General features: G+C 54.0%; 1 protein-coding gene and 1 long non-coding RNA gene across 2 annotated transcripts in view; one reads left to right on the forward strand and one right to left on the reverse strand.

Annotated features, from left to right (window-relative positions):
• PCDH1 (protocadherin 1) overlaps window positions 1-14899 on the reverse strand; it is a 151329-nt gene that overhangs the window by 66323 nt on the left and 70107 nt on the right. The gene's annotated exons all lie outside the window — the stretch shown is intronic.
• LOC135422357 (uncharacterized) lies at window positions 4866-5423 on the forward strand. Its single transcript, XR_010434449.1, has 2 exons — window positions 4866-5078; window positions 5228-5423. It is a non-coding gene; the product is annotated as an uncharacterized LOC135422357 (long non-coding RNA).

Below are 14899 nucleotides of genomic sequence, written 5' to 3' on the forward strand. Positions count from 1 at the left end.
CTTGCAGTGACTGCAGCTTCCAATTCTTTATGTGGACCCTGACTTTTAACAATACCTGCCCAAGGAGAAGGAGCAAAAAACCTTTGGATCTCTTGGAAGAGAGGACCAGGTAGTGTCACAGGGCCAGAGGAGCCCTTTGCTCTGCCCCTCTGAGGCAAGGCTGTTGTCTCCTGGCAGGATTCTATTTCTGGCCATTGGGCTGCAAGGCTCCTCAGATGCTCTTCTTGAGCCAGGGGACTTGGATGTCACAGATAGGCTTTGACAGGCACCCTAGAGGAGTTTTCTTTCCAAAATCTGTCTCCAGGACCTGAGCTGAGAAATCTGTCTTCTCTCCTGGGAGCTGGTTGCTGCCATGTGATTCAGGGTGCTGGATCTGTGGTTCAAGGAGCTGGTGCTTGTTGAGGAGGAGGCTTCTTTCCTCCCCAGGCCCACAGATCCAGCCATTTTCCACCAGGGAAACTGCCCTTTGGACAGACAGCGAGTAGCTGCAATATCAAGCTGTAAGGCTGGTTTTATTGGATCCTAATTCATCAGTGAGAAGCAGAGAGACTAAGGCACATGGTAAAGGTTATCTGAGCAGGCAGAAGAACCACTTGGTTGAGGTTGGCAGCACAGTTAAGCTCCTAGTTCTGTAATAACCTCGTTGGGGGTTTTGGAAAAGAGGAAGACCTTGTTGGGACACAAAACCCCCACATTATACCAGCAAAACTCCATCCCCACCATGGGAAACCTACACCAAGCAGAGAAATCCAAACCAAGCAAGCAAACCCATCCAGACCACAGAGAGCCACCCAGGGAAGTGGTGGAATCAATGTCTCTGAAGTGTTCCAGAAACTCGTGGATGTGGTGCTTGGGGACACGGGTTAGTTGTGGACCCGGCAGTGCTGGGTTGATGGTTGGACTCAATGGTCTTGGAGGTCTTTTCCAGCCTTGATGATTCCAGGATTCTAAGCACAGCTCTGCCCATGAATTGTTGCTGCAAGAAGGGCATCGTGTGATCCCACTGTCCCCTCTCCCAGAGCTCTCCTGATGCCTGCAGGGTTTACCTGGGTGAGGGGCTGTCGCAGCACAGCTGACACACTTCAGCACTGTCATCTAACACCAGGGAGCTCCACAGAAGAGCACTTTTAGCTTTAAAAACCCAGCTCCTGCTCCTTGTTTGCACGCTGGGCAGTTGCACCAGCCGAAAACATCCTCGAGAGCCAGGACTGTGCATGGGGACACTCAGGAGGGGACACAAGACCTGCTGACCTGCTGGTTCAGCTGCTTCCTACTTGGAGGTGGCAAAAGGGAGCACGAAGGAGTCAGCAGGAGAAGTCTGAAGGCTTCAAGCTGAACGTCCAGTTTTTGAGAGCTGAGAAATGGGAAGTGACAAAAGCCGGGCTCCTTTCGCCGAGGAGAGAGATGTTCTTGGCACCGACGGTCCACTCAGCACTTCTCCCGGCTGCAGCTCCCTGCTGGAGGCCCTGCCCTGGAGCTGCTGCCACTGCAGCACAGGCAGAGGCAGAGAATCCCTTTTCCCCTCGCAGCAGGTTTGCTCCTGCAGCCAGCCAGGCGTGGGACGCGCGTGCGGATCCGGGCGTCGCTCCCAGGGAACGCCGGGCTGATGATCCAGCAGGTTACATGTGCTCCGACACATAACACCCACCAGGATGCTGAGGGGCTCTGTGCCTTCAGCCTGGAGCACATGGTTTAGCCCCAGAGCATGGCTGGAAATTCCAGAGAAAACCAAGTCGTCTGGACAAACTCCAGAGGAGACGAATGGGCTGGCTGGGATCTGGACACGGAGGCTGGATTTTCTCCAGTTGCTCTGTACTGCTCTGTACTGGTACAGTTGGAGCTTGGAACAAGGTGAATTCGGCCTCTTCTCCCAGGTAACAAGTGACAGAACAGGAGGAAACAGCCTCAAGCTGCTCCTGGGGAGGTTCAGGTTGGACCTCAGGAGGAATTTCATCACAGAAAGGGTGTTCAGGCACTGGCAGGGGCTGCCCAGGGAGGTTTGGAGTCCCCATCCCTGGAGGTGTCCAAGGAAGGACATGGCACTGAGTGCTCTGGGCTGGGGGACAAGGTGGGCATCGGGCACAGGGGGGACTCGATGGGCTGGGAGGGCTTTTCAACCTTTCTTAATGATTCTGGGATTCTCTGCCTCCACCTTCCCTATCCTCACATGATGGGGAGCAGGAGAAATGGGACAGGATCCACGTGGGGAGTGGGACACCAGCCCACAGATGGAGATGTTCTCCTGGGGCAGGGCAGGAGCTGCTCCCCATGAGCAGCCTTTGCTTTGGAGCTCCCAGACTTCAGGACCCAAGACCTGGTCCAGTTAAAAGCTACTTTCAGGCTTTCATTAGGAAGATCTAGCAAATCCTTGGTGTCTGGAGAGCACATATGAGGAACTGATGTCCAAAATTCAGGCTCTGGGGAAGCTCCAGACTCTCATTTCCTAGTTCAAAGATGTGTAACATTCTCAGCACTTCAGGCTGCTTTGGGAACTGACCAAAAATTCCAAGGCTACACCTCGTTTGTGTACAATGTGCATCTGAGTTTTGCTCCAGGACACATCCAGGCTGGCAGGAGGACACAGTTGTTTATACACCAGGGCTGGTGAGCACAGAGCTGTGCAAACACAGAGTGCAGGGGGAAGGGGCTGTCAGGGTGGAAATGCAGCTTCCTGAACCTCTAAAAGCAAATGTTTGCTCTCCATTTTCCCCTTGGGTCTGCACAGTGTGGAAAGAGGGTCAGGCAAAGACACCCCTTCTTTGGTCCCGTTCCCACAGGAAGCATCTGCTACTAAACATATGTTGCTGAATAAAACCCAGCCCATAAATACAAACACAGGCTTTTAGCTTGTTTCTGGTTCACAGGCACTTGTGTAAATTCAGGAGAGGGGGCTTGGGAGGTGGGAGAGGACCTGTCAGTGTCAGACTCAAGCTGCTGGGAGCTGGATCAGTGGAACCTCTCCATGGATCCATCAGCTGAAGGTCAGGAGCAAGCTCAGACAAGACCTACCCCAGCTGTGCCAGCTTTCCAGGAAAATAGAGCATGAGAGTGCCTGGAGAAGGGTGAGGGAGATGGAGGAACAGGGGCAGGCACAGCTCAGGAGTGGGGAGTACCTGGGTCTCCATTCTGGAGCACATCTTCTGGGCTTGTAGCTGCTGCTCAGACACTTGTGTCCCTGTTTTCCATATGAAACCAGGGCAGGAGTGCACAGGGATATGATTTTGCACCCCCAGTGTCCATGGCAAAACACACCTTGTGTTTGGGGAGGGACCCAGAGCTGCCCTCTCGTTCCTGTCCTTGTGTGGGGACACTCAGTCTGGGCACAGAGGTGGTGTGAGAGACACCTCCAGTCACCTCAGAGCCCAGGCTGTACCTTGCCCTGTGGGACACCCCTGTCCTCTGCTCCCTCCACCCCTACCAACCCCACAGTGCCTCGTACCAAACCCAAACAGCTCCTGGGCACTGATTTCTGTCCCCCCTCTGTGACAGTGCTGGGAGCTCCAGCCCTGCTCCTCTCCCACAGAGGGACCTCTGTCCCTCCCTGCTGCACTCTCTTGCACTTCAGGGGACCCTCTCCCTGCAAAAGGTTCAGGAATTTAAAATAATTTTGCTTGCTCTGATTGAACAGAGGGCCCAGCTTAGTGGGAAGTGATTTCCAATTGCTAACAGGAAAGACAATCTCCTTTTTCTTGAGTAAAGTAAATCAAGAGCTGGGTGAATAAAGAAAGTGCAATGTTTGGACATGGGAATTCCAGGGGTGCTGCTCCCCACAAGTCTTCTCCCAGCTCTCCAGAGAAAAGCTTTGAGCCCCACAGGAAGGCACAGCACAAGCCTCCTGGGACACTGATGGTGCCTGGGAAGGACAGAGGGATGGGGAGACAACAGGGAATGCTGGGAGTCCTCCTGTGGGGGACCCTCCCTCCCTGCCCTGGGGGGCAGCACGACCTGCACAACCAAGAGGCTCCAAATCTCTTTGATAAATAGTGAAAAGGCTCTGAGCCAACCCCTCCCTGCTCCTCTCGGGAGGCTTTTCTACAGCCACCCTGATCTTCTGATGGCTTCAGCAGTTTTTCCAATTTCTACTCAAAATATATTCATGAATAGTTTATCCCATTTGCTCTTGTGCCAACACTGGCCTATAGTTTAAATAACAAGCTGCCGTGCTGATGTTTACCCTTCCCTCCCTTCTCCTTCTCCCCAAAATATTTATAGAGGGCTATCACATCTCCCAGCCATCGTTTTTTCTGGGTTAAGCATTGTGGGGCAGTGCCATGGTTTATACATGAGCTGAGCCAGGAAAAGGCTCCTGCAGGGCCAGAGGTTTTGGAGAGCACGTGCACTGGGCAGCCTCGGGTGCCCAGGGAGAGGAGCATCCCGGGGCTCAGCAGCCTCCTGCCGTGCCAACACAGAGGAGCAGAGCAGTGCCACCCACTTCTAACCAGAATTCCGTGGGCACAGTGCATCCCTGCACCCGTCTGCAGGAGGTGCTGGCTTGGAGAGGGGCTCAGGGCAGGAATCTCAGCAGGAAAGGAGGGTAAATTCGTGGTGTCCTATCTCAGGAGTTGCACGGGTTGCCCTCGTTGCTCCTCCCATCGGTTCCTTGTCTCCGTGTGCTGATATCAGTCCCTCTCTCCAGGATCTGGAGGTCTCTGCTGGGTTAGACACATGACATTCCTTGGTGGGGATCCTCAGCAGGGATCCACCTGGATGCTGTCCTTAGACTGTCCACTCTTTCTCCTTCCTGGATGCCCATGTATTTTTATTTTTTTTTTTTTTTTAATTTCTTCACCTTGGGTCTTGCAATCAGCTGTAGAGGTGAAGCAGGTCCTTCCAGCCTTGCTCTGGTGTCACAGAGCCATCAGAGTCACAGAATATTCTGAGCTGGAAGGGACTCAAATCGAGTCCAACCCTTCAGTGAATGGTGGCACCCGATGACTGACCCTGTCCAATATCCCAACCTTGATCCCACGAAGCCCAAAGCCTTCAGGTGCCCTCTGAAACCTCTGGCACAGAAAACTCATGTTGAGCACTGAACTCCAGGAGTTCCAGGAGGGTTTGACAACGCTCTGAGGGACAGGGTGGGGTTGTTGGGGTGTCTGTGCAGGGCCAGGGGTTGGACTGGATGATCCTGGTGGGTCCCTTCCAGCCCAGGATATTTTGTGATTTTGTGACTCTGTGAAAGTTATATGGTTGTAATTTTCTTTCCAATAACTCCCTTCTCCCACAGCACGTCGGTGCTCGTGCCCACAGGAGTCTTTCACTGAGATGAAGAACTGACTGACCAGAAACAAGAGAAAAGACAACTTGAGACCTGACCTGAGCAATATACCAGCCTTTAGAACAGACTTTAAAGGAAATTGTAATTAAAAGCATTGAAGTAAATAGAAAGAGGGATTAAATACCACATGGATTTCCCAAAGGCACTCCGTGGCAGGTTGGCTTGATAGCTTTTTTAAAGAAAGTATCTGCTTTCCCAGACAAAAGAATTCCAGCAGATCTCATCTCCCCGAACCTCAGTCAAGTATTTGATGTAACGCACAGGAGAAATTATTAATTAAACTGGTGAAGATGGGGATTAATGGAGAAATGATAAGGAACAAGGGTAAGATGGGAAATGGCTGGAGGGGAGGTAGCAATGGATAGTGTTCAAACAGCAAGCACTGAGCTGCAGGCAGGCTGCTAATGGAGTTCCTCAAAGATCCATTTGAGGTCTGATTTTGCTTAATATTTCCACTAATGATCTTTGCACAAAAGGTAGGAGACTGCTGATAAAACCTGCTGAGGATTCAAAGGAGGAAGGCAATGCATGGCAGCAGTGGAATATCAAACAGAAGCGATTGGGTGACCTTAAAGACTGCAGTAAGAGACCTGGAAGGAAATTCAATAGTACAAATGTGAGGTCAGGTACTCAGGAACTGGTGCAGGAACTCCAGCTGCAGCTGGAAGTAAATGAAAAAAGCACAAGGAGCTTGTTGGGGGAGTCAGTCACCGAAGGGCCATAAACTGTCAATTTGGTTCAGCCGTGAAACAAGTGTGTTTGAGCTGAGCTCGAGATCCTGGAGAGAGAAACCCATCAGCACTGCAGGCAGTGCATTACTGAGGCCTCAGCAGGATCAGTCTTGCCAGTCCTCTCCCTCCAAGACTTTCCCACCACGGCCCCCTCCCATCTTTGGAAGCCTTTGGTGCCCCCACCCACCAGGAATGATCTCCCAAATGCTCCGTGGAGGGTGATGGAAGAGAATGCTTTGAGCTGATGAGTGATATGGCACAAAGGAAAACAGGTTCAAACAAGCTGTGAGTCCCTGGAATAACCTGGCAACAGCAGGAGGAGGAAAATTCACAGCAATATTTATTTGTTGAACAGTTTGTGTGAACACTGGGAGGGGTCTGGGACCCCCCGAGATCTCCAGCCCTGTGACCATGCAAAGCTGTTGCATCCTGTGCTCCAGATTTGCACAAATTCATGAAGAATTTCTCCCTGGAAAGGGTGATTGGACATTGGCAGGGGCTGCCCAGGGAGGTGGTGGAGTCCCCACCCCTGGAGGTGTCCAAGGAAGGCCTGGCCGTGGCACTGAGTGCTCTGGGCTGGGGACAAGGTGGGGATGGGGCACGGGTTGAACTTGGTGACCTTGGTGGTCTTTTCCAGCCTCAGTGGTTCTGGGATTCTGGGCCTGAGCCAGCTGGTTTAATGCTGTATCACTGCTCCTTTCCCTGCCTGCTGCCCAGAGGTTTGGCACTGAGCTGGGTGAGAAGCACATCTATCAGAATGTGTCACCTGCCACCCACTTGGCTCCTGCTCCAAACCTGACAAGACCACCCCCAGTGGCCCAGTCCCAGTGCTGGTAGTGGCCAAACCTCCTCCCAGCCACTCATGGAGAGCAGGAGTGTCTTGGCTTCTGCTGGTGGGTGATAAAGCCCCAGTGGGCCCGTGCAGGTGTGAAGCGCAGACGTCACCCACCCTCGCTGAAAACCCCCCTTCCCTGTGCCTCCTCCCTCCGAGTGTCATTGCTTTTGGCCTCCCCAAAGCCCACAGGGCTCTGTAGGCTGGCAGGAGCTGCACATGCTGCTGCTGCCACGCCGTGTTCCCCCCACGATGTGACCTGACGAGGCTGATGTGTCACTTCTCCATCCGACCTGACAGCCCAGGAAATTCAGTGGGGATGGCAGGACACACGCGCCACAGCGGGGCCCGGCACTGGCACCAGCTGTTTCTGCTTCCACTTCATCACTCCTCTTGGACCAGCTCTGAGCACTGGCAGCAGCAGCAGCTCCTTGACTCGAGTCCTGGCGGACGTCAGCTCTTGGAGAAGGGCCGTGTGTCTGTGTCAGGCTGGTGACAGGCACTGCCAGGCAGCCCACGGTGACACGGCACTGCTGCGGCTGCCTGGGCAGGGTGGGAGCCTGCAGGTGGGATGGCTGGAGAGGAAACTCTGCCAGGAGAGGGTATCAGGTGCCCACAGCTCTTGGGATGCCTGGGTGTGTGGACACCAGCCTGGAGGACACGGGATGCCCCACAGCAGGTTGGAGGAATGGCCACCTCCTCTGGGCAGAAGATGCTCCTGTCTCCCGATGAACTACTGGGGACAAGCCACAAGGCAACCTTCCTTCACCTTCCCCACCAGGGCCTCTCACTCTTTCTCTGAAGGACATTTATTCCATGTTTTAGGCTGAAAACACAGTCCTGCTCCTCTACTTGTGAGCAGAGAGGGAACCCAAACTCGTCCTTGGTTAAAGCACCGTGGGCTGCCCGGGACCTGCTCAGGGGAACAGCCAGAGCAGGCAACTGGCACAGAAGTGCTTCCAAACAGCCTGGGGGGGCCACTTTGGTCCTGGGAGAGGCACATCAGCTGGAACAGGAGCTCCAGGTCCTGCTGAATCTTGCCCAGTCTCTAAGCTGTCCTTAGGAGCTTCCAGCTCCCAGCTCAGCCATGCCATCACCCTGTTTACAGAGGGAGAGTTTGGCAATGAGTTGACGGGTGTTTCTGGTCCCTGGTGATGAGGTCACAAAATATTCTCATTCTCTCCTGCAGCTCCACCAGCCCAGTCTCCATGGGGTGACCCAGGTAGTGCTGCAGGGGCAGAGCTCTCTCCTGACACCTCAGCGATCCCTCTGTGTTCCTGCTGTTATCACAGCATCCAGAAACTGGATTTCTGGAATCCCCAGATCCTCGAGGCCTGGTTGAGAAGTCAGTCCCACACAATCTCAGCTTCATTCCTCGCTGTATATCCCCAAGCACGTGCTGTGAGGAGAAGCAGGGCAGTCGCTCAGTGGATAAGCAATTCCCTGCCCTCGGTGTGCCTGAGAGCTGGAGCAGCAGGTCTGCCCCGAGAGCACAGGAGAGCTGAGACCGAGCCCTTCCAAGGCTTCCCAAGCCCATCCTGCAGAGATGGATGTTTTTCCACAGCGTTAAATATTGATTCCTGGGTTGGGAGGCACTGAGATGACGTCTGGCTGCCTGTGCTGGAGGAGGGCAGGGGCTGCTCGGAGCGAAGCACTGCTGGTGACGCAGGGCCCTGCCAGCACCCAGGTGGACTGATGTGACACCTGCCTGTCATCACCGGGTGCTCGCTCCGGCAGACGGGGACGTTTGTTCCTTGGGGTCAAGTGAACCGTGAGTCAGCCCTGAGCAGTGTTTTCCTGTTTCTTTTGTCCCCCTGCAGCTGGAAACACAGCTCCTTGCCTGGTGAGATGGCTGCTCTTCTCCTCTCTATAATTAGATCTTCTCATTGTCTGCTCGGTGCTTGTGTGACCGTAGCCGAGGTTGGCTTGTGCTGTCAGGCAACCACGGGGCATTCCAGTCCAAGTGCTGCTGATTTCTGGTTTTATTCAGCTGAAAAAAAATGAATGAACACTCTGACATGCCAGTCCTGGCCCCGCTCCACGCTGCAGCCACATTCCTGCCTGGCTCTGGGAGTGCCGGGAGGGGAGGAAGCCAATCTGCCCCCAGGCCACCAGAGCCACCTCTGCTGCTGGTTGTGGGAATAAGAGATGCTCTGTGCCACTTCACCCCCAACCCACAGTGCCTGTGCTCATCCCCACTCCCACTTGCCTTTCCATTGGATGCTCTGGGAATGGGAAAGAGGATGGCAGGAGATTTGCAAGTGCATTGATGGCCAGTAATGAAATTACAGCATCTCACGTGGGAGATGGGCTCACGTCTGGCTCCCGACCAGGATCCCGTCTGGATCCGTCACCGGGATGGGGCAGGGGGATACAGGCAGCTGCCAGCACATCATCAGGCAGGGAAGCAGGATGCTCCTGGCCTGCCATCCCTGGGGCTGGCGGGTGCACAGCCTTTCAGGCTGCAGGGTCTGCATTTTACAGCTGCCAGCAGTTTGGATGAAAAACCTCATCACTGCAGTCAAAACACGTCGGATTAAAAACTGTGCAATTCTGAGTGCAAAAAAAAAACAAACCCTGCGAGATATTTTAAGTAGTGTTTTGGCCAACAGATAGAAAACCTGGGGAGCCTGGAGGTTGAGGCACGAGAAATGGGGATTTTTAGTGGGTCAGGAGTGCTCGTGAGGGTGGCTGAGCCCACAGAGGGGATGAAGAGAAGACCTGGTGGGTCACAACCCACCCAACCTTGGTGGGGGGACGGGCACTGCAAGTGTGAGGGGCTGTCACACAGATGGAAATTCCCAGCGTGGGGAAGGGCAGTGGCATCACAGGGAGAGATCTGACACCACCCTGAGCAAACACCCGGGGAAGGAGCCCCAGCTGCTGCCGGCCAGGCTCCGTTCTGCTTATCTCTGGCAACCTGAGAACACAGTTTTGCTTTGACAGTTCCAGTTCATGATAATATTTTTCTCTCCTAACTTGATTGTGCTCTGAAATGAACTGACACGGAAGTTCATCAGTCCTCCAAGGCTGGAGTTGACTTAGAGAGGCAGCTCCAGGGTGAGACTCGGGGCTTTGAGGGCGCCCGGCTTTGGGCGTGTAGGAATTTAGCTGGTGAAAATCTGGCAGGTCCAAGGTGCTCTGAGCAAAAGCATTTCTTGCTCAACAGATCAGCATTTCCTGGCCTGTCCCAAAAAAGGAATGCTTTTCAGGTTAGGTTATTGCAGAGGTTCTTCAGCAGCACAGCGTGGGATGCCCACGTGGTCACTCATGAGAGGATGCTGTGGCTGCACCCACCACACCGTGGGCTGAGCTGGAAGCTCCTGGCACAGCATCCTGCAGGATGAGGTGGTGGAGCCCCACAGCTGCTTCCCTTCCCTCGACCCAGGTGAGACACTGGAATGAGACACCCAGAGAAGCTGGGGCTGCCCCACCCCTGGAAGTGTCCAAGGCCAGGTTGGACAGGGCTTGGAGCAACCCGGGCTAGTGGAAGGTGTCCCTGCCCGTGGCAGGGGTTGGATCTGGTCTTTAAGGTCCCTTTCAACTCAAACCATTCTGGGATTCTATGACCCAGTCACTGCTATAGCTCCAAAGGCCTCCAGCACAGAGCAGCTCCAGCTCCATTGCTTGGAGCACACACGGCTCTCTCAAACAATTTGGGATTTTATCTTTTATGGTGATTTGGCCAAATCAAAAAAACTGAATAAAATATGTCTATTCCCATCTTATTTTAATAGGATTAACTATCCTAGTGCTATCAAAATGTCTGTTTCAACATTTCCAGGCTGAGGAATTTCTCTCTTTGTTCAAAATGCCATTTAGGAACAAAATTCAATCTAAGTGTTCTTTCTACTTCTGTTTGAAAAAGTCCAAATTGCAGTGACGTATTTTGGCTTTGTTGACACTGAACATTTGGACTAATCCAAAAGAAACACTTCCAGAACTTCATTTCTAGAAAACATTGAGACTTTGATGGGCCTGTTTCATTTGCAAATGAAGGGGGGAAAAAAAAAGAAAAAAAGTCACATCCTCAGCATTTCCTGTGAAAATGCATCTCCTTTCCTTCTCCCTGGTCTCTGAGGACTCACGGGGCTGATGTGGAAGGAATGTCGTGTCCATGGGGTGACCATCTGTGTCCCAGCCATGGGAGCAGCTGGGGTTGCTGAGGTGTGATGAGGACAGTGGTGGGGATGCAGGTGCAGGGGCAGAGCTGGGGGGTTGGGGTACTCTCAGGACCTGGGGTGGCCCCGTTCCCAGCAGTGGGACCTCCCAGTCTGATCCAAGATGCTTTTAGCAGAAGCCCAGAGAAGCTGCCCCATCCTTGGAAGGGTCCAAGGCCAGGTTGGACAGGGCTTGGAGCAACCTGGGCTAGTGGAAGGTGTCCCTGCCCATGGCTGGGGGTGGCACTGGATGAGCTTTAAGGTTCCTTTGAACCCAAACCATTCCATAACTCTATGATAAGCCACCCAGGCAGATGACACCCATCTTTCTCCCAGCCATCAACTTGGCCATGTTCAGTCCTACAAGCTTGGTGACAGTGGATCCAAGCAATGGGAAGCTTTGGGGACCCCCTTCTAGCCATTCCTGGAGCACTTCAGAGGGATTTACAGCCACTGGGATCTTGTGCCCTACAGGGAACTCCAGCCAGTGATGGATTAAGCCCAATGTATTTGCTGTTGCAGGTCGGTCTCAGCACTTTTCCCCCATTCCTTAAGTGTTGTTTGCCTTTTCCATTTCCCCCATTTATCACGTGTGACTGATGTGCTCCAGCAGCTCCAGGACCTGCCTGCAGGGTGTGGTTGATTAGGAGAGATTTCACAGAATCCCAGAATCACTGAGGTTGGAAAAGAGCTCCAAGACGATCAAGTCCCCCCTGTGCCCCATCCCCACCTTGTCCCCAGCCCAGAGCACTCAGTGCCATGGCCAGGCCTTCCTTGGACACCTCCAGGGGTGGGGACTCCAAACCTCCCTGGGCAGCCCCTTCCATTGTCCAATCACCTTTTCTGTGATGAAATTCCTCCTGACCCTCCCCTGGCACAGCCTGAGGCCGTTCCCTCTCCTCCTGTCCCTTGTTCCCTGGGAGCAGAGCCCGACCCCCCCCCCCCCCCGGCTCCCCCCTCCTGTCAGGGACTTGCAGAGCCAGAAGGTCCCCCCTGAGCCTCCTTTGCTCCAGGCTGAGCCCCCCCAGCTCCCTCAGCCCCTCCTGCTGCTCCAGCCCCTTCCCCAGCTCCCTCCCCTTCCCTGCACACGCTCCAGCCCCTCAGTGTCCTTCTTGCCATGAGGGTCCCAAAACTGACCCCAGGAGTCGAGGTGGGGCCGCACCAGTGCTGGCACAAGCTGGGTGCCATTGGCCTTCCTGCCCCCCTGGGTACACCCAGGCTCATTTCTCCTCCCATGTAGGGCTGCCTCAACCACTCAGGCAGGGGGGCACCTTTGCTGGGCTGCGATTAATAAACCAGCAATAGACCCTGCATCACCCCCCTCCCTCCCTGGGCTGCTGGTGGAGATGTGAGGAGGAAAGGAGGGTATTTTTGGGGTGGTGTGAGGAGAGTCTGACATATCCTCTCAACAACAGGGCAGCTCCCAGCAAGTCACCTAACAAAAAGCAGGCAAAGAGCAGACAGCAAAGCTGCTGGGAGATGTGATGGGATGGGACGTGACGTCCTGGAGACAAGGGGGACAGGGACTGACTTCATCCTGATGGAGATGGGGAGGAAAGGCAGATGAACTAATGCTGCCAAAGAGGTTAAGGGGAATGAGATGGGTTTTACAAATATACCAGGGGAGTCTCAAATACTGGAGAGAAAGTAGGAGCCATTAATAAATTAGGAAGAAGATTAAATTAATGATGACTCTCAAATGGCTGAACCACTGCAGAGCCTTCTAAAATCTGCCTTTAACCAAGAAAATAAAAAAGAAGAGGAAAGCTAAAGACGGTCCACGGGCAACAAGAAAACAAAGAAAAGCTTGTCAAATTGTCAAATACAATTCTTGAGCAAAGGCAGGGTGAACCTGTGTGGCTGAGCAGGGCTGGGGGCATGGAACAGGGACCAGGGTGGGACTGGGCTTATGAAATAAAGCAGAGCCCGACAATAGAGTTGTTTAAGTTACAGAGAAGCAGGAAATTACCAGAGGATTTGGAAAAAGGAAGTACACCAGCCTTCATGAACAGACAGTGATCCCAGCAGCGATAACTTTACGGCTCCATCTTCAACCCAACAATAGAGGCGGCAGCGAGGGAGACTTCTGGAAAATAGCGGAATTGTGGCAGTGTCCCACGGGACTGTGAGGGCAGAGGGGGCCACACACAGCACCCACAGGAGGTTTTACCCCGTGACTTACCCCTGGCACTCCTGCCCTCTCCCCACACAGGGTTTTGTGCCAGTAGTCAGAGCAAAACACAGCCCAGGGAACTGGGGAGAAAGGTCTTCCTTCCTTCTTCCCTTGGGAGCTGCCAAATGTGGGAGACTGTGCTATGGTCCTGCTGCTTCTGATGGAGCCATACTGGGCTTCTGGGGCTGGAAATACATTGGGGAATCCAGGTGGTCAGAGGTGACCAGAGAGGAAGGTCCTAACTGGATACAGAGGCAGGAACAGCAATCATAGGTACATCTGCTGGATGGTTCTGGGGTGGAAACCTTGAATTCCACATCCTCTGGACAAAGGGCCTCATTGCACAGGAATGGGAGAACCATAGAATCACAGGATATCCTGAGCTGGAAGGGACCCACAAGGATCATCCAGTCCAACTCCTGCACAGACACCCCAACAATTCCATTCTGTCCCTCAGAGCATTGTCCAAACCCTCCTGGAGCTCTGGCAGCCTTGGGGCTGTGCCCACTGCCCTGGGGAGCCTGGGCAGTGCCCAACCAGCCTCTGGGGGAAGAACCTTTTGCTGAGATCCAACCTGAGCCTGCCCTGACACAGCTCCAGCCATTCCCTGGCTGCTGTCCCTGGTCCCCCCAGAGCAGAGATGGAGCTGCCCCTCGGGAGGAAGCTGCAGACCCCAGTGAGGTCTGACCTCAGTCTCCTCTTTTCCAGCTGAACAAACCAAGTGGCCTCAGCCAAGAGCCCCCAAAACCCTGACCCAGAGGGACAGGACAGATCCCACTCTCCAACTTGCTTTGTCTCTACAGGATCGGGCCAGCCTTGCTGGAGCAGCCATGATCCCTCATCTCCATGAGGATTCATGCCATTTTTCATCATTTTTCTCCACAAGTACAAGAAACACTGCTGGATTTAGCCCAGAGCAGGGATTTGGCCCAAATTTTGCAGGGAGAAAGCCCTGCAGCAGTGACTCCTGGGCAGAGCCCTGGGTTTGTCCAGAAGAAGCTCTCCAGTGCCCAGTGCTTGGCTGGGGACGCTGGAACACACAGTGGGCTGTGTCAAGGAGGGGATGCTGCAGCACAAGGGGCACCAGCCTGGAGACATGAATGTCCCACACCTCCTTTTCCTGCCCTGGTGCTTTGCCAGCTCTTTTCTGCAGCACTCACCATGGAGCAGGTATCAGAGGGGTCTGATGAGGGCACTGAGGACACTGGGCACACCGGAGGGTCTTGGCTTTGGAGCAGCCTTGGCAAAGAGGGGACAGAGCCAAAGGGTGCCTGGTGTGCCAGGTGTCCCCAGACAGCCTTAGGGACCCTGGGGCAGCACCCTCAGGGACAGCCCGTGGAGGTGCAGCAGTGCCACTCTCCCCAGGACTGCCCGGAGTCGTGCTGGCACCAGCATTCCCTGCGTGGATCCGTGTGCCTGGGCACAGCTGGAGGCACTGCTGTCCCGAGGAGATACAGACACAATGGAGAGACACAGGGGAGATGATGAAGAGGCTGAAGGATGGGATTTAGGAGGCAGATTAAATGAACTAAATCTGTCTAGCTTTGCTGATCACTCACGCAGGCAGGAGCCGGATCACTGTCTGTGAGTGCCTGGAGGGTGCAAACACTGAGGGAGATGGGAATTACCTACGGGGCTTGGGGTGCCAGAGGGGGAAGGAGAATGTCAGAGCTGCTGACTCAGCTCTTCCTGCTGTTCCTGACGGGTCTTCAGGGGCAGGGGATG

Source organism: Pseudopipra pipra, chromosome 15 (assembly GCF_036250125.1).
Source record: "Pseudopipra pipra isolate bDixPip1 chromosome 15, bDixPip1.hap1, whole genome shotgun sequence".
Classification (NCBI taxonomy): Eukaryota; Metazoa; Chordata; class Aves; order Passeriformes; family Pipridae; genus Pseudopipra; species Pseudopipra pipra.